The sequence below is a fragment of the Megalobrama amblycephala genome, linkage group LG22 (genome assembly GCF_018812025.1).
Source record: "Megalobrama amblycephala isolate DHTTF-2021 linkage group LG22, ASM1881202v1, whole genome shotgun sequence".
NCBI lineage: Eukaryota > Metazoa > Chordata > Actinopteri > Cypriniformes > Xenocyprididae > Megalobrama > Megalobrama amblycephala.
In genome coordinates, this window is record NC_063065.1 from 18,974,942 (window position 1) to 19,000,989 (window position 26,048).

General features: G+C 38.0%; 1 long non-coding RNA gene across 2 annotated transcripts in view; it reads right to left on the minus strand.

Moving 5' to 3' along the window:
- Positions 1 to 770: 770 nt before the first annotated feature.
- The window catches only part of LOC125258181, a 43,844-nt gene continuing 18,566 nt past the window's right edge, over positions 771 to 26,048 (minus strand). Inside the window, exons 2-3 of one of the 2 annotated variants that reach the window (XR_007182545.1) lie at positions 3,352 to 3,583; positions 771 to 2,681 (exon numbers count right to left, since the gene is read on the minus strand). This is a non-coding gene — a long non-coding RNA (uncharacterized LOC125258181). The remainder of the gene's footprint in view (positions 2,682 to 3,351; positions 3,584 to 26,048) is intronic. The other variant, XR_007182544.1, reaches the window with a different exon arrangement.

Consider the following 26,048-nt stretch of genomic DNA (forward strand, 5'->3'; position numbering starts at 1 on the left):
AGTCTGTGCATCTCTAACGGCAGCAGTGTCTCTACTAATAGCGAAACTATAAGTTTATCTACCTCAAGAACCGCACAGTTATTACCTCGTTGTTGAGTCATGTATCTTTCAAGTTGCTAAACTATTTTACTGATTAATTCGTCAGAGCAGCGCTGACAAAACTTTTCTGTGCAAGTGTGTGTCCGTACGTGTGTACGTTTGAAAGAGAGAGAGAGCGCAAGAGAGTATGCGCCTTCAGGACGAATGAATAAAACGTATTTTGTGGCAAAAATCATGACAAAAATTTGTCGTTTTCATCCTATTGTTTACTATATTTATTTGCTTGGTCGGTGACGTTGGGGGTTTTGTTTCTTTTGTGGTTGTAGGCTGTAAGGACCTTTTGAGATAACTGAAAACATATGGAACTGCAATGCGTTTAAGACCTGCTAGAACTACTTTAGCAGTCTGTTTCCCTGAAAATAATTGCATACCTTAGAATGCTGGTCAATCAATACCTTAGAATGTTGCTCAACCAATCAGATTCGAGCATTCGACAGCCCCGTGGTGTATATATATATATATATATATATATATATATATATATATATATATATATTATTTATTTTTTCTTCAGTGAACTATTCCTTTAATATTTTAGAGATGCAAGGCTGCTACAGTGTCACAAAGAGCCCGATGAAATCTATCTTCACCTGATCAAATAGAACCGCTATTCAACAATAAAACCACAGAACCATAAAACTTCAAACTGTTCAATATAAGAGAGAAGGAAATGGTGTTCATATTGTTTTATTACTTTACAACCAACAGAATACAATAAGGCTTTTCATCTCTTTCATGTATGCACCTGATAAAGGTTTAACCTATCCTTAGTGCAAAAATCTGCCAAAATATGAAATATATGGAAATTTGGCCCCATAAGTCTACAAAGTGTGTATTTTACTTGGACAGGTCACTCTGCATGGTGTCCTGATGATATATTGCACTTCACATCTGAATTTCCTTACAAATATAGCACATTCATTTATACACAGGAGTTTACAAACTGTACTTTACCACTCTTTAAATGTATTTGTTATCCCCTGACATGTGTAAAAGCCACATTGCATATTCACAAGTGATATATGTCAACAATATGAGCATGTGAGGGGCTGAAGGGTGTGAAAGCATTGGAGAGATAGTGTTGCAAAGACATGCTTGCTGTGCAGTATTCCTGGGATGGTGATGAGGTTTTGTCAGGAATGTGAATGAAGGGGAGAGGCTGTATAAAAAAGGACCAGCCTGACATGTTCACACGCACACACGGACGCATTCAATATCTCTTGCCTCTGCCCTGATATATGAGGACTGCTGATTGACAATAAACCTACAGAAGTTGTCGGTGCCATTCAAATATGTATGACTCACAGGAAAGATAGACACTCTCTCACTTCACTGCAGCAGAATTACATCTGAAAATGTTGGGGGGTTTCCTCAGGAAAGCAGCAGGACACTTACCAAGCACCTACATTTGCTGTCCATTGATGAAAGAACTAAAATATTAAAGAGATATCATTTGGACCTATGGGCTGAAATAAAAGCAACGCTAACAAGAACATGCAACATATTATAAGCTGAATGAAATCAAAAAGGAATGATATACTGAATTTACTTAAGCTGGACAATTTTCTTCTAGAGCTGCTGTGCAGCCAAAATGATGTGCCAGTTACCACCGTAAAGCTGCTTTGACACAATCTGCATTGTAAAAAGCGCTATATAAATAAAGGTGACTTGACTTGACTGACATAAACCCCCAAAAGTCTTGGTCTCAAAACGCATTGGTCTTGGTCTCGACTTGGTCTACATTCCAAGTCAACTTAACCACAAAATAAAAGATCTTGTGATTCTCCAAAGGCATTTTAGACTGTAGGCTAGACTTTTTATCTTAATGGCATGCATATTTTATCAAGGCAAGTGTGTTTTGTTAGGAACATGTCATTTCTGTATATCAACTTTTGAAATATTCTCAAGATCACCATAGCGAATTTTCATATATTCCAGCAAACCTGAACTCAAGCCTCTGGGACCCATTTGCATACCTGGAAATGGTTTCCATGAAGATATGTTGACTTAGGACTACAGTTCTAGAGCAGAACTGCAGTGTAATGATCTTTTCTGCTCTCTGTGTGTCCGCAGGCAAAGACCAGTTCTGTTAGGTCAGCAACGGAGCTGGCTGTATAAACCCTACTATTTCTGGAACAGGCTGTATAAGGGAGTTGAGATTTTTTTTTTTTTTTTTTTTTTTTACAATTTTTTTTAACATTCCCCATCCCATGAAGCCTTATAGCAGGGGGTTTTGTGAAAGACAATCAAAGGACTAGGTGACGTATGTGTGCATGCATGCATGTGAGGCGGCCGTTCAGTGAAACAGAAGAGTCAGCCATTCGCAGCAGGCTGTTCATCCACTCATCTTTCATCAAATGACTCCCGGTGAAATGTGATAGGACAGGAATGCGCGCCAGTCAGTCCCATCCAATCACAGATAGGCAAACGTAATAGAGCACCGTCAATGATGAGGAAGGTCTCATTCATCGGCTCTCTGCTCATTCACCCCTGAGTCAAATGGACCTTGCACAGAGTTACAGAAATGATGGTCCAACTTCCCAAAAAGTGACACCGGCAAAGATCATCTGAAAGCATTTAACCTGATTAATTAATGACAGAAAAGTATGTTAATATCTATATTATAGTCTGTGCTTTTTTTCTTTCTTTTTTTTTTTAAAGAAGTCTAGAAAGTTCAAAAGCAATTATTTAAAATAGAAATCTAAAAAAAAAACCCACACCTACATTTATTAGAATATATGAATGGACTACTAATAATTTATAAATAATAAACTAATAATAAATAACTACTTTAATTTAATCACATTTAATCTACAATTTAATTATTAAAAATGACAAAACAATATTTGAAAAAAGAAAAAGTTTATTTAAGTTATAACAAAACTGGCTTAGTCTATGTATCGATTCAAACTATAAATATGTTTGTAATGGCAAAATGCATGTAAATAATCACACAAAAAAAGCATCCAATACTAATCTCTCAAATTGCAATCATCATGTCATAATTTATAAATAATTAATAATTACAATTAATATAAAAGTGCTGTCTTTGGCAGAGTGAAAATTTGCTTGAGAATAATAGTTGCATGTTGTTGCAATGAGTTATTTGAATTTAATTAGTTACACTACATCTGTCCAACTGAATCTTGTATGTAGATACATGTAGAAATACATTATTACATATTTGTGAGAAATAGTATTGTGCCATGATACTGATTTCATGTTAACTCCAATTGCCAGAGCATTTCTTACCCTTTTCCACATCTTTACGCCTATTGTGTAAAACCCAGCTGTCCGCAGGCAACAGCAGATCTTCATCTCTTCACAGCAAAGCGGCATCGTTGACTTTGATGGCAAGGAGCTGTCAGCTCACGGGGGGTAGAATGCGTAGGTCTTTTCCTGAAAAGTTTGGCATTCACTCGTGGCTCCGGTTTCAGGCTTCCAACAAGAGAACGACAGGCTGACTAGCAGCTGTTCTGAAGGTCTGTGAGGAAATGAGGGAGGCAAGTCATCAGTTTATGGGGATGAATGGGCATGACTAAGTGATACTAAAACTGAGCATGTCCACTAATTAGGTTTCTAGAATTTCTACTGTGCATTAGGAGGAGGAACTACTAATAGCGTCTTTTGTACAGATCACTCTCGCTTAGGCTGGAGAAACCTATACTGTTCATGATGCAAACTGAGGTATTGAAAGGTTTTGTTTCTAAAATTACCCCACAACTGTTTCAGCCATGCATCATCCTAGCAGTTTTATTCATCACTGGAGGTTATTCCCAGACACTTGCATTCTTGAAAATACAGGTTGTTTATTGGTATCTATATGGTTCAATGAAGAAATTTCCATGAAAGCTTTTCAATGCACAAAAGGGTATTGGGAAAAAAGGTTCTTTAGAATATAAAATTTAAGAACTATTCATTGAAATTCTCTGGGGAACTCAGATTGGTTCTTCTATTGTATTACAGCAAAAACCACCTTTGGAACTTTTATTTTTAACAGCGTATGTTGCTTTTTATTTCTCCCTTCTAGCATTTCAAACTTTCTTCAATAGTTATCAGCTAAATTATGCTGTGTTTGCTCCAGCTCTATTTAGTGAGGCAGTGCTAATGTGAGGTTTCATTTCATCTTTGATCTGTTTTCCTGTAAGAAGTCAATGTGACCTGAAGCATTTCCTTGATTCGACTGCACTAAAGCTTGAACAGGTTTGTCAGGACCTATTGATGCACTCAAAGTGCATTAACACCACATTATCATGTATTTAACTTGTTTTAGATGTCAAGAAACGCATGTGAACAAGGCCAAGGAGACACATTGACTCACTAAGCTCCAGATTACTTATGACAAGAAAAGAGAGTATATTCTTGGGAAACAGTGTGTAATTTTCCATGAGAGCTTTTAAGAGTAATTTAAACTTCAGTTAAATGTTCAGTGATTCAGACTGTCATCCTCACCCTGGAATTTCAAAACAGGTCAACACATGCTGTTATTGCGCTCAGCTTCATTCACTCAGATTGTATACAACAAAGAGTTTGAGAAGAGTTACAAGGTTAGGTATATATTAATGCTTAGTCACATGCTATGACAGACAAAACAATTCTCTGAACCAACATAATTAAGGTGGAAATCTGTAAACTAGGCCTGTGCAGTGTAAAATGAATCACTGTGAGAACAGTTTCATTATAATAACTCAAGAGAAAATGAGTGTCCTAGTTCTAGGTGTGCTGCTCTGAGCTGTGTGCAACTACTGGCACTACAACTGCAAAGACTGCTCTTTCAAAAGATTGGGAGTCATATATGCAGCTGCAGCCTATAAATTAGTGGAGTTAAACTTGGACAGGCATGTCACACAACAGGTGCATTGCCTGAATAGAGCTATGCTGCTCTGAGTAGTACTGAGATGTTTCAGGGGAGGGTTTTTTTTCTTCAGCAGCAGCAGAGTGTGAATTCTTCATCTGTATCTGATTATAAACTCTGATGATTATCTGAGATTACACAGTAACTGTTATGCTGTACAGGCATTTGTGGTTTACAAAATTACTGTATAGAATAAGTGAGTGAGTGAGTGAGTGAGAGAGAGAGAGAGAGAGAGAGAGAGTTGGATGGATGGATGGATGGATGGAGGGACAGTTGGTTGGTTGGTGACTGTTCCAAGTCAAAAAAGTCAAAACCTTTCCTCTAGAAAATTTAGGTGTCAACTCTGCTGAGTCTGCACCATTACAGTCACAACATTATCTAGGACCAGACTTACTACTTCCTGTTGAGTCTCAGTTCAAGTTAATACTTTTGGGTGAAGGTGTAACACTGACTAACATCAGCAGTTTAGACACTAGTGTAAAAGTGTATGTCTACAACACTTAAAGTGAAATGTACGGTGGTACTGACAACAGTATGGAAAGTGTAGCATGGTCTACTGTACTAAAATGTAAAGCATAGTATCTGCAGTTAAAGTGTGCAGTGCTTTCCTTACCTTTTCTTTCTCTACAAGAAACATGCTTAAAATCTATATAGCTTTATAGTAATGACACAGGAAGTCGGTCTGACACTAATAGCAAGAGCTGCTTGGAGAACATGAAGGACAGCATTCAGAAATGGTTTGGACAGAGACATCCACATCATCTCTTTAATGAATATAATGTGGATGTTATGACACAAGGGCTTGCGATGTAGCCTGGAGGAATGACATCATAGAATAACCCTGTTGTCTAAGCAAGAATCTCTGAGAGGTGATTCAGAATCCACAGGCCACGCCCCCATCCATCTGTCCTCTAATTAATTGTCTCTTCCATTCATTACAACTCTTCCTGTCATTTATGTCTGATGCAAACCAAATGAAAAAAAGAGACTTTAAACAGGTTGTCATCTGTACACTATATGGCAAAAGTATGTGAACACTCAAATACCATGTGTGCATGCTGAGTATTTAATTTCAAAACAATATTAATGAGTTGCATGAAGATACACTGGATGAGGAAGTGTGAAATTACATTTTCATTACATGTCTCAAGGCAACAAAAATCAAATAACTGTATTATTAAAGGTAACACTTTAGTATAGGGAACACATATTCACTATTAACTATGACTTTTCCCTCAATAATCTTCCAATTTACTTCTTATTAATAGTTAGTAAGTTAGTTGTTAAGCTTAGGTATTGGGTAGGATTAAGAATGTAGAATAAGGTCATGCAGAATAAGGCATTAATATGTGCTTAATAAGTACTAATAAACAGCCAATATTCTACTAATATGCATGCTAATAAGCAACTAGTTAAAAGACCCTAAAATAAAGTGTTATCTTATTAAATTATTAATTGCACTAGAGTCAAAAGAAACTAAGATATTATAAAGAATTATAAAATAAAGACCTTGTGGTTCCCTGGTAATGTGATGTATACCTGACAAAAAGAAGAAAAACAGAGATTTACATGCGTTTATTTATTGCCAGTCATGAGCCATGACAACTTAAAACCCCTATTATTCTGTTATAAAGTTTCCTAATTTTGTTTTGGAGGTCTAGTGTTTGGAAAAAACACTTTAATTTTCCCATAATATACATTACAGCATCACCTCTTTTCTCACAGTGTCTCAAAAGGTTGATAAAGGATTCTGTCTCTCTATAACCCTGCTTTCCGAGAGCATGCTCTGCTCTGATTGGTCAGACAGCCCAGTCTTAAAAATGAGACACAGCTATGGTAATGTGATTGGTCTACTGTTTCCAACATGGTAGACCAATCGCATTACCATAGCTGCATCTCATTTCTAAGGCTGCATCCTCCAGAGGTCGCATTTGAAGGCTCCATACATTATTGAGATGGTCTCATTTAAGAAAAATAACCGCTGGATTGCAAAGTAAGAAAGAAAATACAGTATTTTACACCTCATGAGGAATAACTATCAATTTTATTATGGTTACTTTTCTTAAATAAGACATCCTTGATGACATATGCAGCCTTCAAATGCAACCTCCGGAGGACGCAGACTCCGAAATGAGACACAGCTTATTTCTGAATTTCAGCTCCAGAGGCTTCCTCAGCACGTGATGTAGGTATGTAACAGGAAGTGAGACTGGAATTGCTGACAACTCGTTTCGGAAGTTCAGAATTGATTCTTTCTTTTAGGAGACAACGTTATTTGTCCTGGTCTTTGATCTTTAAAAAAAAAAATACAGACCTTTTAGATTCACAAACAGCTATATTTTACACTGCATGAGGGGTAATATTTGAAAAATCATAATAAGGACACTTCAAAATGAATTACAATTTATCCATCTCAATGAAAAATTTCACCACTGTTGGCACAGTGTTTGAAAACTTCACTTTATCCTCTAGAGCACATGCCAGTGCCAGTGATGAGCCAATGTGACGTTCCAGACATCCTCCCCTGCGACTGAGAGTTGAGTTGATCAGTGTTTCAGTGAGAGCAGGAGATAAAATGCCAGGTAATTTCTCACACTACTGCTTCCTGTCAGGATGTTCCGAGGACACAAGCCCTCTGCCATAAATGATAAAACTTCTTGATTAAATTCTCTGGCTTTCTTAATTTAATCTTCTTCAAATCATAGCGGGATCAATTGTGAGTGTTAGCAAAAGAGTGAGTTATGATGATATGATAATGTATACTAAAAAAAAAATTCTGTACAGCTTGAACCTAAGTAAATAAATGACACTCCAACTTAAGAAAAAAATGGCAAAGAAAAATGATTTTTACAAGTGTTCTGTAGAACAATGACAACTTCACACTTGAAATATAGCCAAACTATGAGCTGTGATCAGGAATGAGGGAATAATGGTAGGTACTATGTCATTAATGTTTCCTATTGACCACAGTGTTTCAGAGAAAATGAGAATCTGATGGTGCCAGGAAAATCCCAAGTTCTGGTTAAATGTTTATTCATCATTTGATCAGTTGATGGGAAAACAGCAACAGATCGCTCTCTGATTTCCTCTGTGGAATATTATATGCACCGTGTGCAGGTATTCTCTCATACAAAGCTCTATTCATGATGCTATTTTAACTAATAATGCTTCTTCCAGCGAACTTACTCCAAACCGTGAAGACAACCATTTTTTTAATAAATTCGCATTCCAAAGTGAATGTTTTCTTTCTGCCAACCCTGTATTAGCTGTTTTTTTTATAATTGGTACAAAATGCAGTGAACTTTGTACTACTTCTGCATATCTAACAGGGATCCAAGTGATACATAAGTTTCTATGGCATATGATAAAATATGCATGGATTTAGATCCATTTACATTTACATTTATTCATTTGGCGGACGCTTTTATCCAAAGCGACTTACAAGTGAGGAATACAACAAGCGAGTCGTCATGACGAGGCAAATAGACAAGAAGTGCTCACAATACAAGTTACAGGCAGTGTTCAGAGTATCATAAGCTACAATAGAGAGGGATTAGAGGAAGTGAAAGGATAGGTATAAGGTATAGGATAGGTATATCTTTTGAATATTGCCAGGGATTCGGCATTCCGGATGAAAGCAGGAAGATCATTCCACCAGCAAGGGACAGTGAATGAGAATGTTCTGGAGAGTGATTTCGTGCCTCTCTGTGATGGTACCACAAGCCTTCGCTCCTTTAATGAGCGTAGGCTTCTGGTAGGAGTGTAGACTCGTAAGAGTGAGTGGAAGTAGGAGTGTGCTGAGCCTGTGGTAGATCTGTAAGCAAGCGTCAACGCCTTGAATTTGATGCGAGCAGCAAGTGGTAGCCAGTGCAGAGAGATGAAGAGAGGCGTGACGTGGGCTCTTTTGGGCTTGTTAAAGACGAGACATGCTGCAGCGTTCTGAATCATTTGTAGAGGCTTGATTGTGCATGATGGCAGTCCAGCCAGAAAAGCATTCCAGTAATCAAGTCTAGAAATGACCAGGGCCTGGACCAGAAGTTGTGTTGCATGTTCTGTTAGAAAGGGCCTGATTTTCCTGATGTTGTATAGTGCAAATCTGCATGACAAAGCTGTCTTTGCAATGTGGTCTTTGAAGGTCAGTTGGTCATCAAGGATTACTCCAAGATTTCTGGCTGAATTTGATGGGGTAATTGAGGATGTGCCTAGCTGGATGCTGAAATCGTGATTTAGAGTCGGATTGGCAGGGAAGACGAGAAGCTCTGTCTTAGCCAGGTTGAGCTGTAGATGATGTTCTTTCATCCATGCCGAGATGTCCGCCAGACAGCTTGAGATTTGAGTAGCTACTGTGGGATCATCTAGTTGGAATGAAAGGAAGAGTTATGTGTCATCAGCATAGCAATGGTAGGAGAAACCATGTGCCTGTATGATGGGACCAAGTGATGTACTGTAAATGGAGAAGAGGAGGGGTCCAAGCACTGAACCCTGAGGAACCCCTGTGGTCAGTTGATGAGCTTTGGATACCTCCCCTCTCCAGGCAACCCTGAAAGACCTTCCCGTGAGATAGGATTCAAACCAGAGAAGTGGAGTACCTGTGATGCCCAGTGATGAGAGGGTGGACAGAAGGATCTGATTATTTACCGTGTCAAAGGCAGCAGATAGATCAAGCAGAATGAGAACTGATGATTTGGAATCAGCCTTTGCAATCCGCAAGGATTCAGTGACCGACAGCAGTGCAGTCTCAGTCGAGTGGCCACTCTTGAAACCAGATTGATTGATATCCAATTGGTTGCTCTGTGAGAGGAAAGATGACACCTGGTTGAAAACAACTCGTTCAAGTGTTTTTGCTATGAATGGTAGGAGAGAAACAGGTCTGTAGCTGTAGCAAGAGACATGTTTAATGTGGGTTTTTTAAGCAGTGGGGTTACCCAAGCCTGCTTGAATGTGTTAGGGAAAGTGCCAGTGTGGAGAGATGTGTTGATAATGTGTGTCAGTGCTGGTAAAAGTGTAGGAGGGATGGCTTGTAGAAGGTGTGAGGGGATGGGATCTAGAGGACAGGTGGTGGGATGACTGGAGAGAAGAACTTTGGATACTTCTGTCTCAGTGAGGGAGGAGAATGAAGAGAGGAGGTGTGTGACTGTGTGTGTGGTTGACTGTGTGTGGCAGCAACTGACTGATGGTAGATGTTTTGTCAGTGAAAAACTTAGCAAAATTAGAGATGAGGTGGGTGGTGGTGGAGGGGGACAGAGGAGAGAGTTGAATGTTTTGAAAAGTGTGCGTGTGTTTGAAGCACTGTTATTTTGTTGTGGAAATAGGAAGATTTAGCATGAATTTCAGCAAAAAAGGATGAGAGCAGAGATTGATAGCTACTTAGGTCAGATTGGTCTTTTGATTTGTGCCACTTCCTCTCTGCAGCCCTGAGTTTGGTCCGATGTTCACGGAGAACATCAGATAACCAGGGTTTATAGGGAGTGGCACATGCAGGCCTGGATGACAGAGGACAGATACTATCTAGAGATGAAGTTAAGGTGGAACATAAAGTGTCTGTTGCTGTATTCACATCCGGAGATGAGAATTGTGAGGGTGAGGGAAGGGAGGATGATACAGTAGAAGAAAGATGATAAGAAGAAAGAGAGTGCAGGTTTTGTCTGAAGGTAACTGGTAAAGGGGTTGGTGGTGGACAAATTGGGAGCTGTAGACTAAAAAGTAACGAAGAAATCATCGGAAATGTGCAGAGATTTTACCAAAATGTTGTCAGTGATGCAGTTGCGTGTGTAAATGAGATCAAGTTGGTTGCCAGATTTGTGTGTACTTGTGGTGATGAGCCGACTGAGATCGAATGAGGCTAGAAGAGAGTGGAAGTCTGAAGCATAAGGCTTCTCTAGATGAATGTTGAAATCGACAAAAACTACAAGTGGGCAACCATCCTCTGGGAATGAGGACAGCAGCATGTCCAGTTCCTCTACAAAGGTACCCAGTTGGCCTGGGGGGCGATAAATTACTACGATATGAATTTTGACAGGAATTGAGAATGTAATAGCATGAAACTCAAATGAATTGTAGTTGCAAAGAGAGGAATGAGTCGAGTATTTCCAGTTGTCAGAAATGAGAAGACCTGTGCCCCCACCCCTCTCAGACTGGCGAGGGGTATGAGAAAAAGTGAAGTTGTTAGAGAGAGCAGCAGGGGTTGCGGAGTCCTCTGGACGAATCCAGGTCTCAGTCAAGCCAAAGATATTAAGAGAAGAATTAGTAGCAATGGCTGACAAAATTCACTACTGTTCAAAGTTATTTTGAAGGAAATTACTTTTATTCAGCAAGGATTACTCTAAATTGATCAAAAGCATCCATGAATACAAAATATTTATATTTCAAATAAATAAAAACTGTTCTTTTAAACTTTCTATTAATCAAAGAATCCTGAAAAAAGAGCACAACTGTTTTCAACATTGATAATGATAAGAAATATTTCTTGAATACCAAATCAGCATATTAGAATGGTTTCTGAAGATTAACTCAAGGAGATGAGGATACAGTATGTCGTTGCAGCAGTAGAAAAGAAACAGGATAACTCAGGATAACAGAGAAACACTGGACAAACACAAATCACACATTAACACGGCCTGAACAGACAGAACACCAAAACCGAGGGCTATATATGCAAACAAATTTGAATAAGGAACCAAACAACCCACAGGTGAACATAATCAATTATCAAATCAGAAACCATAGAAACAAACTAGGAAACAAGGAAACCAAATCAGTAGGTGTGTTTGACTTAATGCGGTGCTATGCAGACCAATCGGCGTCTGACTTGATGCACTGCATGTCGGTTAGAAATTTGATCTGACCTGAGATGGCGCTGACACCACGTGACTGATTTATGCCATCAAAGTACTGCAAATTTTCGAGAGTAGTCGGCTGGCTCATTCTGCACAGCTTCTACAGAGTGGCTTCACGAGCTCTGATGACGACACGTTTCACGATTGGCAGATTCACCGATGCAGAGTTAATTTTGCAGAGTTAAACACGTTCCTGGGTCAACATATTTTCTTGATCCTGGAACAACATTATGGTCTGAAAATTTAGTCCTAAACATCTCCCTACCTCTAAACCCATAAGTTACCACTAAAATCAGAGGGAAGTGGTCTTATTTTGAACTTTATTCTTGTACTGTAAAAACAGGCACTGTATTAAGCAGTACATAAAGTATCGAATGAAAAGTGTTTCTGTTGCTTCATGAAAATGCCTGGAATGTCTGTGTATTTGATAAATATTCTATCTAATCCACTTCATCTGTGATAAAGTATACAAACACAGCGAAGGCGTCACTACGGGACTTCATGTCTCAGTTTTCAACTCCTGCAAACGGCAAATCTCAACTGTCGGTTACATCCAGCTACAGCCGAAGTCAAACACACCTACAGGTGCTGGTCATATAATTAGAATATCATCAAAAAGTTGATTTATTTCACTAATTCCATTCAAAAAGTGTATATTATATTTATTCATTACACACAGACTGATATATTTCAAATGTTTATTTCTTTTAATTTTGATGATTATAACTGACAACTAAGGAAAAACACAAATTCAGTATCTCAGAAAATTAGAATATTGTGAAAAGGTTCAATATTGAAGACACCTGGTGCCACACTCGAATCAGCTAATTAATTCAAACCACCTGCAAAGGCCTTTAAATGGTCTCTCAGTCTAGTTCTGTATGCTACACAATCATGGGGAAGACTGCTGACTTGACAGTTGTCCAAAAGACGACCATTGACACCTTGCACAATGAGGGCAAGACACAAAAGGTCATTGCAAAAGAGGCTGGCTGTTCACAGAGCTCTGTGTCCAAGCACATTAATAGAGAGGCGAAGAGAAGGAAAAGATGTGGTAGAAAAAAGTGTACAAGCAATAGGGATAACCGCACCCTGGAGAGGATTGTGAAACAAAACCCATTCAAAAATGTGGGGGAGATTCACAAAGAGTGGACTGCAGCTGGAGTCAGTGCTTCAAGAACCACTACACACAGACGTATGCAAGACATGGGTTTCAGCTGTTGCATTCCTTGTGTCAAGCCAATCTTGAACAACAGACAGCGTCAGAAGAGTCTCGCCTGGGCTAAAGACAAAAAGGACTGGACTGCTGCTGAGTGGTCCAAAGCCATGTTCTCTGATGAAAGTAAATTTTGCATTTCCTTTGGAAATCAGGGTCCCAGAGTCTGGAGGAAGAGAGGAGAGGCATACAATCCATGTTGCTTGAGGTCCAGTGTAAAGTTTTCACAGTCAGTGATGGTTTGGGGTGCCATGTCATCTGCTGGTGTTGGTCCACTGTGTTTTCTGAGGTCCAAGGTCAATGCAGCCGTATACCAGGAAGTTTTAGAGCACTTCATGCTTCCTTCTGCTGACCAACTATGGAGATGCAGATTTAATTTTCCAACAGGACTTGGCACCTGCACACAGTGCCAAAGCTACCAGTACCTGGTTTAAGGACCATGGTTTCCCTGTTCTTAATTGGCCAGCAAACTCGCCTGACCTTAACCCCATAGAAAATCTATGGAGTATTGTGAAGAGGAAGATGCGATATGCCAGACCCAACAATGCAGAAGAGCTGAAGGCCGCTATCAGAGCAACCTGGGCTCTCATAACACCTGAGCAGTGCCACAGACTGATCGACTCCATGCCACACCGCATAGCTTCAGTAATTCAGGCAAAAGGATTTTCTAAAAATTTCTAAAAATCCTTTCTTTGTATTGGTCTTAAGTAATATTCTAATTTTCTGAGATACTGAATTTGTGATTTTCCTTAGTTGTCAGTTATAATCATCATAATTAAAAGAAATAAACATTTGAAATATATCAGTCGGTGTGTAATGAATGAATATAATATACAACTTTCACTTTTTTTTAATGGAATTAGTGAAATAAATCAACTTTTTGATGATATTCTAATTATATGACCAGCACCTGTATAGTAACTATGACAAAGGAAACGCAGGGAACTGAAAATACTCAAAATAAGAGTCCTTGAACAGAAACAGAGAATCTGTGACACAGAAAACAGTTATTTTAAATTGTAATAATGTTAAGCAATATGACTGTTTTCTTTGAATTAACTTGGAATACCATGTAAATCCCAAGATATATAACTATGGTAATCATACAGTACCATAGTATATGGTACATAAGTACAAAAAAAAAAAAAAAAAAACATTTAACATGCCACTGAAAACAGAACATCAAAATATATAGACAGGATATGAGTAGAAAAAAAATGTCAAACTTAATAGATAGAGAGCTGTGATGTGACGCCAACTGCTTTAACAACACAGACATATACACACTTGAGCACAGATACATTTCATTTTCAGAGCAGTGGGGAGGATATGGAATTCAGAGATGATGACACTACGAGACCACAGATGCTATGCTTCACTGTAGTTTTGGGATGGGCTGGGTCTCAGCAGTCTATTTTAAGTTTGTCCTGACCTCAGAACCTAGTTTGAAAGCGCTGTGCAGAATTACATCAGATCAAAGTCTTTTTTTTTTTAACCAAACATATTTGATTGCTGTCAGATGATTTGTCTAATGTCTAATTCCTACAGCTATCTGAAATTGCCCTAATTTTGCTTTACTTTCTCTTTCAGATTTGATCAAACTGATCACTTCCTCTTTTTTTCACAATCTCACAGGGAGATCTAGGTGTCTTCCTGTGAGGGTGTGTCGGAAACAAAAAGAGAGGTCAACAGGGTCATTGAGGGTTGTCAGATTGTTTTGATCAAGCCAGACAGAGGGAAAACATGAACATAGATATGTTTGCACATCAAAGATATGTTTAATTCAATATTTAATGATAATTTGATCAAATATAATGTTGACTGGATGAAATGATCAAAGAAATTCAAGCATCTGGTTCTCTCTTGTTTGCGCAAGTTTTCCCTACAGTCATTCATCCAGCACTTCTCTTCTCTGAGCTTTTGTCTAACTGTCCTGTTTAGAGGTGAGTGCAGAGAAAATCCTTCATTCATTTCTTTAGTAGCCTTTGAACGTTCCCACAAGAGCACTAAATATTTACTCGAGGTGCCTCTGTTTGTTTAAAGTTGGGAGACACACCAGAGAAGCTGAAGGGGCCAATTGGGGAGGAACTTGAGACAAAACACCTCGTTGGTTGTGATGACTGCCAGACCACCAGGTTGGTCTCGCCTGTCTTCCCTTTGAGGGCCTTCACCTCTTTGCATCCTTTTGAGGGCATGAGGAAGTTTAGACCATAGGCCTGCATTAACACATCTCTCTGTTTTGAGGGAATCAGACTGGTCAGACTGGTAAGATTATACATTTCACAATCACGGTATGGATTCCACAAGAAATGAAGAATAAATATTGCATACAGTACCATCCAATTATGTTAGTCATACTGTACATTCAGTATTCTCTTAAAGTACTTCTTTTAGATACAGAGATATTTAAAACATTCCTGTAGCTCAAAGAGTAGAACATGCTGCTTGCAATGCCAAGATCATGGATTATTTCCCAAGGCAATTAAATAAGAGTCTGTTCAAAAAAATCAGGACATCAAGTGCTTTGGAAAAAATAAGGAACTAATTGGAATTAAAGCAAGGGTAGGCAATTTTGGAGTGGCTAGCAATAGCAAGCTATCTTTGAAAGCATTAGATCCCTGCCTCCCTTCAGAGCACTCTCCAAAGCCACACCTCATCTAAAACACATTAATGCGCACAGCCAGAGCAGAGTCTGCAAAGTGTGACGGTGTTAAATTACCTCATGTCTCAAAGCACATAATAATAACAATAATTCTGAATGTAAACAACTTACAGAGTTCTTACTTGTACCCGTTGGAGTAACTTTGTTTTAAAAAGTGGGTGGGAGAGGTGTGTGTGTTATGAACATTACGATTTCCAGAAATCAATTTCAATACATTGAGTTTTAATTTATCGACATATTTATTGAACTTGTGTTTAATGTGATAGTTTCATCCTTACATCTACTATAATACAATATGCTGTTAGTCCCGATTCTTCACGTGAGTGAATAAATACATAGATCTGCTATTAGTGTTCTTGAGTTCTAATGGTCTGGCGGTAGAACTTTTGTCAATCGTGCCAGATGTTCTTGGTACCAATCCCTTGTATAGTTTACTTATTTTTTTCTCATTAAAACCAAAGATGTTCATCAGTGATTGTATATCAAGAGCAGGGACACATCTGTGTGCATTTTGTTTTGTGATTTCAACGAAACGAATGGAGAGTCTCTGTGAAGTTTAGCGATAGATTAAGCATACAGGTAGGACATTGTATCATTGCATTCGGACTGAATGCAATGTTTTGACTAACATGTTTTGGTCCTGAGACTTCCACAGATGATTTATGTACATTTTTTAATATTTAGACCACTTCTATTATTGATTGCTATCAGGGTGTGAAGAGAGCTTCAACCAGAGTAACAAAAAGTGTTTATGAAAAAATTGCCTTCCCTACCTTTAAGCTAACACTTTTAAACTAAATCTAATTCATTAGTCAACAATCAACACAGCTGATTTCAGTTACTTTCTTAATACATATTCCTGGTCTTATCTCTTTGGGGAGTGACATATTTATTTTTTTGGCAGGAATGAAAACAAGACTGTGAGGGATATAAGTGCAGTGTGTTCAATGGATTGTACTGTTGTTTTACTACATGCCAATTGTTCAGCTGATGAAAAGTCTTTCCAAAAAAGACTTTGTCGCTTTACATCGACTAAAGTCTATTGCACATGATTCAACGGTGCATGTTATTCCACAGAAACAATTTTTTGGAATCACCAAACTTTCTCATTTCCTCCAACTTCCTGGCTCCACTCTGGTATATGGATAAAATCAATTCCTCTATTTCACTAAGAAATATGTCAGATTACAGAAGTTCAGCATTACCAACAAAAAAAAATATAACAATAATGTTTGCAAGTTATACACTTTAATGTCAACATAAAAAGGGCTTAACGGGCTTACTTTTTGGATTTTATTATGTTCAACGTCTGGTCGACCTCAGCTTAAGACTTATTTTTTTAAAGAAATTAATACAAAGTTCAGTCATGAAACTCTAACCGAGCGCTGATTGGTTCTTTCTACGCCATGGCATCAGCCAATCGGAAGTAATTCCATATCCACGCAACCATATATATCGTACCCTAGCCTGCGATCGACAAGCTGCGCAATGTGAAGCGTTGTTATCCCTCCTCCTCCCCAGCGCCACCTGTAGAGATCTGCTACGGGGGTTCTACCATTCTTGCAGCAGCTTTTTCCTTGTTGTTTTATTTGACTAAGCTAAACAATTTGTATTTGCTCAGCAGCAACAGCAGCAGCAGCAGCAGTAACTGCAGCAGCAGTAGCAGCAGCAGCAACAGCAGCAGCGTAGCAGATCTCGTATGCCAAAATCAAGCCATGTATACTTCATACCCCATGCCAATAAATGCTGGTTGAATTTAATTCACTCCGAGAGTTGTCATGATTGAAATACTTTTATTCAGCAAAAACTCATTAAATTGATCATAAGTCACGGTAAAGACTTAAATGTGGTTCTTTTGAACTTCAAATTCAGGATTCTATTCATGAAATAATCCTATATTAAGCAGCACAACTGTTTTCAACATTGATAACAATAAGAAATGTTTCTTGAGCACCAAATGAGAATATTAGAATGATTTCTGAAGGATTGTGTGACACTGAAGACTTTTTCACAACATTATTGTTTTTACTGTATTCTTGGTCTGTATTCTTGAGCATAAGAGACTTGTTTCAAAAACATTTAAAAAAAATCCAAGTGACCACAATTTTTTGAATGGTAGCGTACTTAAGCCTGGTATATATCTGTGCTAAGCATCTACAGAGTAACTTCCAGAACAAAGTGTGTCTAATACAGCCTCATGGTTCATGACAATCATGTTCCAAGTCCATGTGTCAATGTTTTCTGCCTGCTTTTATCTAGACTCTCAGACCTCATACCAGTTACTGCTGAGATCACCACAGTGGGACAGTTAATCAGAGGCCGACGCATATAGTGATTCAGCATCAACGGAAAACTGGTCCATCCCTCACTGTTCTCAAATATTTAAGTGTGCTAATCAAATATTTAACAGACAACAACAATCTGACAAACGAGAGAACAAGATGCTTTACTCAACTGTTTCACTACTGTTACAGTAATACACATAGTGCTATTTACATTACCAGGCCCTTATGTATCATGTTACAGTGATGTATCAGATGGTAATACCACGGTATTGCCATCTGATACATCACTGTAATGTGTATAAGGGCCTGGTAATGTAAATAGCCATTATTGAGGAATGTACTGACATGCATGTATTATACCATGGCACTGAATGACAACATTTACAAAAAATGCATGATACACAAGCATAAAAGACAACAACAACATGGTATAACCATGATATAATATTTAAACAATGTGGTAATAAGTACTTTTAAGTATTTTCTTTATTGTCTTCATTAGTGAGAACTGCATGCAGAAAAAATTCACATTAACTGTTACATTGGAACAGTGGAAAAATTAAAAACACATGATAAAAAGGCTCCTCTGTAGAGATAATTGCTATTACAGTGTCTGTGAACATGTTGTTTCATGGATCAGCAGTTAATTCAATTTGTAGAGCCATTATTAAGGAATGTACTGACTTAATGCATTACAGTATTTGGCCTAAAGAACTGAGAATTACTTACTGACAATGACTTCAATGGGACTGACTTTGCTTTGTGGCAAGTCTCCTCAGAGCAGCTGACATGAAGTTATTCCTAAACTAAGCTGTCAAGGCTCCATCTGTATTTTGTGCAAATGAATAGAACAATTGATGTTGACAAGCCTTAACAAGACAAAAATTCAGATATGAAAGCCATACAGTTCCCGGTCCCTCTCTCTTTTTTTTCTGTCCTCCCACTCACCTCCTGTTCGCTTGTACCGTAACACAAAAGCACACGGCTCGATTTCTTTATTGTTCCTCACACTTTCGTCCTTGTGTATAATCTCTCACACACTGTCATGCTGAGATACTCCAAATGTGTATGTCCCATCAGTCTTTTTCTCCTCTGACCCTGCCGAGCCCCCGCTGAGTGACTTCTGACCTCCCACCTGTTCTTTCCTGTCATTGAGGTTGAAAAATGGGCTTTGGAAGGATCACCCCACAAATAATGAATGAAATATTTATTTATTTATTTACTTTCTGCTTTCAACATTAGAATGTTGCAGGAATGAATACTATAACACATGAGCTTTTTTGCACTTATGGTTCCATCGTCGCAAAAGCATGTGAGAATAAAACATGTGAGAATCATAAAATTTTGCTGGTCAGATCTAATTTTCTGAAATGATCCAAAAGTCAATAGAAATTTTGCATTTTGTTGAGGGAAAAAATATGTCATCCCAGCAGCACTTTATTAACTGAAAACAGCACAAAAATTGAAAGAAATACTTTAGCAGATCGTTGATCTGATATGTCATTCAATCTTTTGGCTAAATGAAATTTTTGTACAGATTGCCAAAAAATATTGTGTTATACTTGAAATAAGACACTGTTATACCAGTAGCACTGAGCACTCTAAAAAAAAAACCAACAGTGTTTCTTTGGCTCGTAAAGAACCTTTTAAAGGAGCTTAACAGGTTCTTTGTACTGCAGTGGTGCTATATTGCACCTTAACCACCCCAAAGAACCACTAAAGAACCGCTGAAGAACCATACAGGTGCTTAAAAGGTTCTGTATATGATAGAGATGCTAGCACCTCAGTCATCCCAAAGAACCGGTGAAGAACCACTGAAGCACCAAGATTTGGTGCTATGCAGCACTTAAAGTGGTTCCTATATGATTACGAGCCAAAGAACCACTTTTAATACTATATAGCACCATTTTTTTTAGAGTGTATGATATGCTTTATGATATATCTGTACTACCAGTACATGCTACCAGTATCACTCTTTCTTATTTATTTAAAGAGTATTTCATTGTCTGTCTTGGTTATTTGATTTAGTTTTTCTTTATATAATGCAAAAAACATTATTTAAATGTAAATTAGTAATTTGTTCAAGTTCAAATGCTAAAATAAAGTTAAAAAAAAGAAAAAGCTGAACATACTGATTGAGAACATACTAGTACTAGATAAGAAAGCCTAAAGCCAAAGCTTGAAAGCCAAAAACCCAAGACATCTGTGAAACCATGTTCAGTCTCCAAAACATTTCACTGAGCCATAAGAAATAAAACAAGCAGCTTCTTAGATATTCATTGATATTCTGTCTAAAAGCAAATCAACAGCAGCAATTGAACTGAAAAAAAAAAAAAAAGTGATTTATGGTTGAATTTGTTTAGATTTTAGATGTTTTCACACTTAATTTTCTTTCGTTCTTTTATTCTTTATCTATTATAGTTCTGTCAGAACCACTATCGTCAAAGATGATTAGCAATTAGCATACAGTTTGGATTGGCAGAATAGTTCTGTTCTGGCTAAGAACCAACATAAAGCATGCAGATATCATTGATGTTCTTAATGACAGTAATTTAATGTAACAACATAATTCAAGAAAAATAAGTCTAATTCAAAGAGGAATATCAGAAGGTCAAGTCCTGACTGGATAAGAGGAGGAGCTGGGGATGGAGGAGGGTAATTAGCTTCTGCGCAACATGATAAAGCTGCTGATAATATTGAATGGACCTTATATATAAGAATGCTGTAATCGGTTTCGTATTCCTATTGGTAGATGTGAATCAGCTGAGAATCAGCTGATGCGAACTTGATTAACGTGACCTGCCAGAACTAACGCTATGCTTGATTTGAGTAAAACTCGTCAGTCAAAGGACAGTTTTACTCAGTTTAAAAAAAAAATTATTTTACCATGAAACCCCTTTAGTTGTTCTCTTGTCTTTGTCATATAAGAAAGCTTTCCTGATAAGTGCAGACAAATAAAGCCCAGAACCTCTAGTATATTAGTATCTAAAGTGTACAAGGGTACAGCCCCAGTGGCAAGCTGTCATTTGAGACAAAAATATTCACAATGGCAAGTTTAAAGTTTTAAAGTTGCCATTGTGAGGTCCTTATAGGAGATCAAGTAGTCAAAACAAATTCTGTATACAGAACAGCTTACATTTCATTGAATGTTTCACATCAACACTGATCAATGAATCATCAGATAATCTGCAGCTTTACATCGACAAGGTATTGTATAACATCTAGTCGATGTATTGCCGTCATACATATTCTATAGGCAGCACAGGCGAACACTTGATCTGTTTACATTGAGAGCGCAGATGTGGCGGTCATGTAAGGATTCAGTCTGCTCTCTGTGAACTCAATACCAGCAGGTTTTCTCTGACATATATTGGGGGACAGAGAGAGTTTCTGTGAAAAGAATTAACCAGATTCCTCTCTCAGAGGAGTGGAGATAAGACAAACAGCTCTTCTATACAGAGACAAAGGGACAGAGAGAATAAGACACAGTTAGAAGGAGAAAGACAACACTATGATTCAGCAAAGACCGTCACTTCCTCCATATGGTGGCCGTTTTCCTCAGTGGGACTAATGAAAGGGGTAATAAATCCCTCTGTGGAATAGAGAGGAGAGGGGAGCACTGAAAGAAGCCCTCAGACGGGGCACATCAGAATACGTATCTCCTCTTCAGATGTCGGCCTCAGAAAGATAGAAAGCACTGAAGTCAATATGGCCCTGAGAGATTAGAGCATAATCACATTGAAGTTTCAGTAAAGCCAAGGTATTCTTTCAGCTTTGGAGATACACCAAAATTAGTGCTGGTGCGCAGATGGCAGGATCTGCGTACCTCACAAAACCAGCCCATATTTCTGATTTGAAAAACTGAATTGTCACAAACAAACGTGCACATCCTACAAGTAGTTTATCAGCTTTAAACATCAAAAGTAACTGCATCAGCATCTTTACACCATCACAACTGGCTTTACTATTACGCCTATATAGGTCGTTTGTCACTTCCCTGAAGTACAGTACGACCCATAGGAGCGTTTGCTAAAGTTGCGCCGCTATCGACAACAGGAAACTTTAGTTTTAATGCATTGTTCCCTTTTATCTGCGTCATATTTCGGTTTCGCGTAGCTCAAATGGTAGAGTACTGCAATGTATAACAATATGCAATCATGTGATCATGTGATCATGTGATCGTGGGTTCGATCGCAGGGAACACATGTGCTCATAAAGTGTATATGCACTATAATATTACGCCAGCTAGAGGGCGCATGACTTTAAAACATAAATATAGGTCATAATAAGGTGCTTGAAAAACAACCTATAGGGTTGTTTTTTTTTTTTTTGGAGGTTATTTCAATCAAAATAACGATTGCATACACCCAACCCTGAACCCTAAACCTACCCGTCACTGTAACCTGAGCTAATGAAATTGGTTGCAGGGCGATGTAGAAGCAGCTAAACCTAAACTAGACATTAACTGTAAACCTGTCCCTGAAATCTGATTGGTTGAATCAACAAAGATGTTGGTCCAGGAACATGTTGCACTTGGTGAAATCATGTTCACCTCACCATGAAGGTCAAAAAAATGGTCAGTGTGAACTAGAAAACTAAGGAATCGTAAGAAATCATAAGGTCTTCAGTGATTTGGGAAAGGTCCACGAGCCGGGACTCGAATTCTGGACGGCCGAAGCGCAACTGCGCTCTATGTCAGCGTCCTGCCTACGAGGCTATTGGTGCCGACATACCAGGGAAAATTTAATAAATTAAATGTTTCTAAAAAGCAGTATCTTGTTATTTGTACAAAAAAAAAAAAAAAACATTTTCAACACAGTAATGGAGACAATATCGAAAGCAATTACATTCAATTTAAATTAACTTGTGGTTCAATTAATGTTTTTGACCTATTCAGTCAAGGAGTTTTTTTCAATTCATTAAAACAAACTCATAGAAGTCAATGGTTCGCAAACCTGACCGCACTGGTCTTATGAACTCCACTTCCTTTTGAGAGATCCTTATGACTGTCATTGAAGAAGAAAGAAATCAGACATTTCCTTATTCAGGTTTTGTAACTGTCATCCAGATCAAGTTTCAGAGTCAAACGTCCTAAACAGCTGTTATCAGATAACAACCCTGAACAAATAACAAACTAACATTTGATAGTACTGCTGCTAGATCTTTTTGTCACCTTCAATGTCATGTCAAGACATATTCCTCTATGGCACACTGAGACAGCACTGTTAAAAAGGAATTCATGCTGTTGTCTGGTTCATTATGGTGACCAGGCAAGTCCTGCTCCTGCAAGTATGCATCTGCTCCAGTGTGAAAGATTTCTCCTTCACACCCAAACAAACAAATTAAATTGAGTCACTTAATTAACACAATGAGCTACATGGTGCCTAGGGCTGTTGGTTTAATTTCCCATGATGTTCAACAAGTTAAGGGAATTAATAAAGGTGAATATAACAGTCTAACCGTGGAAAACTACCTGAATAGTGTTAGGTCAAAATCTTGACATCAATTAGCAGGTTGGTTAACATGGCTTACATTCAGTCACGCATAATCAATAATAAAGCTTGCAGAGATTTTCATCATGAGAGTTTAAACTTTGGGGTTTCAAGCTTTCTAATGCCATAGACCCACAAATATGATGATCTCCTTGCGAGATACAGTTTGTTTCAATTAACTTTTCTGTGGACAATTTTTCAGATGTGATATTATAACTGTATTATTTCTCTGTTAATACACTAACCTGCATTGAACTGCATAATTCAGAAAGCAATGGTTAGAAAAAGGAAATAGGAATAAATACATTTTAATCACCGATTCTTCAGTTCCTCTGATTTAGTCCAAGTACAAGTAATGATGTTTTGCCCTCACAATGAAAAAAGTGATAAATTCTTCCTGGTCTTATAACTACCTTTGTTTAAGGACAAGCTAAAGTAGCCACCAGGTGGGCATTATGCAAATTTGCTACATGGTTACAAAGGTACATCATGGAAAAAATGGCAGGACTACAAATAAAGGCACCCACACACTACAAGATTATTTTCGGCACAATTCTCCCCTTCTGACAATCCTAGGTAAAGTCCTGATAAACTTGATGGTTCAACAGATTATCTTATCAGATTTTCCTGTGGTGTGTGTTAAGAGTGATCGAATCTGCTCGGAAGAACGTTGGGGCCGCACTGATCTCAAATCGTAAATATCCAACTTGTTGAATATTACAATGAAAAATCCTGTTGTGTGGGGGGAACCCCGAGGACAAATGCACACGCACTCTGTAGATTGTCACGTGAAATGAAACAATACACAATTAGAAAGTGATATGACGGAAGATGGAAGTATAACACGACTTTGTCCAAACCTTTTTCTTTTTTTCCTTGCGAATTTTATCGCCCACCATTTCTTATTGCCCATCGTCCACCATGCTTGATTACTTTAGAGTCATGTTTGACTGCGAGAGATTTTGCGAGATTTCCTGTGTTCACAGTTGGGACTCTTTCAGCTGAAAGTAGCTAAAACTTGTCGCTAAATGTCGCTGAATGAAGTAAAATATAGATCAGTGGACAAGTCATGGAATCTAGATAATGTTTGTCCAAGAAGTTGCTAGATTTGTTGCTAGGCTTTTGAAAAAACTCTCAAAAGTCACTAAATCTAGCGACAAAATCGCTAAATTGGCAGCACTGACTCTGTGTCACGTAATGTGGTCAATAGAATTTCTCATGACAGGAATAAAGGAGACAGGCTTTAATAACAAATACTCAAGAAACAGGAATAACGCAACTGAAATACACATTAACACTGACGAAGACTAAAGGTCTGTTTACACGACATCGTTTTCAACTTAAAACGGAAAACTTTTTACATTCATTTACACGGCAACGGCATTTTGGTGGTCTGAAAAGGCAAACTTTTGAAAGTTTCAAAGTGCACGTTTTTGAAAACGGTCTCTGTGTAAACAACAAAAACGCGAAACTGTGAAAACAATGACGTCATGCACATACACATTACACATTCAGTCTTTAGTGTTTCATCGCCATCTAATGGCCTGCCAGCAGAATACAGCATTTTTAGTCATTTTCACTGATTTGTATGAATGGGGATCGTTTTGACAATGGTGTAGTCTGTACGCGGAAAAAACGAAAGGGAAAAACTTCTCCATTTTAAACATATCATTGTCATGTAAACGTACCCTAAGGGAGAACACAGGGAAAGGTAAAATAAAACAAAACATAATAGGTCTCCTTTAAAATGTCATAACTTGATCTTCCGGTGACTTCTTTCTGGTGATATATGCCAGACTTCTCCAATAATTTTGTCCTCATAAACTCGCACTTTCTTACATTCAACAGCAAGATAGCATTCAGATCTTCCTCCATCCAATCAACAACCAGTAAGTTGCAGGTCTGCACCCAAATTTTTTTTCTTTTTCAATAATCTGTTTTACTTGTATGTATATCACAGTATGGGAAAAAAAAAAAAAAAAACATCTGTCCATACTTCCATTACATTACAACTTCAAACTACATTTTGTGTACTTTTCAACAGTATTTAGCGATGGCCGATTTCCAAACACTGCTTCAAAGCTTCACGAATCTTTAGTTTCGAATCAGTTGTTCATAATTCACGTGATTTCACGCGATTCGAATCACTGATTCGAAACAAAAGATTCGTAAAGCATTGTTAGAAAGTGATATGACGGAAGATGGAAGTATAACACGACACGACAGCAGTGTTTCGAAATCGGCCATCACTAGATGACTTGAAAAGTCATCACTTGAAAAGTAATTAATTTGTTTTTTTGGAGCACAAAAAGTATTCTCGTTGCTTTATAATATTAAGTTAGAACCACTGTACTCACATGAACTGTTTTAAATATGTTTACCTTTCTGGATCTTGAGAGGTTCGGTGACATTGCTGGCAATAGAGGACTCACTGAGCTATCGGATTTCATCAAAAATATCTTAATTTGTGTTCCGAAGATGAACAAAAATCTTATGGGTGTAGAACAACATGAGGGTGAGTAATAAATGACATTATTTTCATTTTTGGGTGAACTACTTTAAGGGTAGTTATGGGCTGACCTTCATGCTTTTTTTTTTTTTGT